Here is a 1,122-nt window from a genome sequence, read left to right on the forward strand (position 1 = left end):
CAACCCCTTTAACAATGAGCAGATTTTTTTTCTCCCAGTAGTGCCACTGTGTGGGCTCTGGCAGATAGCAGCTCAGTCAAAGAATTACACATCTTTTTCTCTTAAAATCCAGCAGCATAATGTTGAAATGGGTATCTCTACATTTTAAATAAAAGTTATATATGAATCGGTGCTGATTTTATATATGTGCTTTTGGTTTTCTTATTTTCAACTTTTCAATCTTAAGTCACAAAGTTTGAGAAATGTAAGTAAAAAAAAAATGAAAGCATGTGAAGCCATGCATCAAGGAAGATTTTTAAATTTGTATTTTTATGTTTTTTTTTCTTCTTTTTTTTGTCTTGATAATGTCTTCAGGTTTCTACCTTTTTTCCTACGTGTAAATTAGTTTGGATAAAACTAATGAAAAGACTTGTGAAATTCAGCTTTAAGGTTTTCTCAACATTAAAAGGTCCTGTCACAAAATACTTAAAAGATTTCAAATGTTAAAATTGAAAGGTAGTCATTCAGACAATACTGAAGATGAAAGTTATTCAGCAGCGCTGTGGCAGCTAGACAAAGCTTAGATTTTGACATATTTGTCACACACAAGTTTTAATGAAATGTTTTGTCTACTGAGGTTTTTATTTTGTAGTCATTCCATGCTTAAGCCTTAAACATGCTTGTGAACGTCACCTTCTCTCACAGTGATCTTCCATGTCAGAGGCTCAGTCATGTTTAAAGGTGGACAATTGGCTTCTTAGAACATGAAACATGAGGTGGTCAGATGTAATGTGATAAAGTAGATCAACAGCCTATATGTCTTTTGCCTAATTATTTTATGTAAGTAAAAAAGAAAATTCTTTAAAGGAAAAAGTACTGTTTATTGTTTGTTACTTACCACTACATTGGTATAAATTCTTATTAGATCATGTGTATATATACAAAATTTAATTTTTTTCCCCCTTTTGGCCATTTTTGTGTGTGTGTTTTTTTTGTTGTTTTTTTTCTGCACTCTTGCCTAAACTCTAAGTTGTTGTCTATTATCCCATCCTCTTTCAGTCACTCTTTTCTGATTTGTACTTGTCTGGAGACAGTAACTTTTAAATAAAAATCAACACATTTCATCTGTGGTACTTTTTACTT

Source organism: Etheostoma spectabile, chromosome 10 (genome assembly GCF_008692095.1).
Source record: "Etheostoma spectabile isolate EspeVRDwgs_2016 chromosome 10, UIUC_Espe_1.0, whole genome shotgun sequence".
NCBI classification, from domain to species: domain Eukaryota; kingdom Metazoa; phylum Chordata; class Actinopteri; order Perciformes; family Percidae; genus Etheostoma; species Etheostoma spectabile.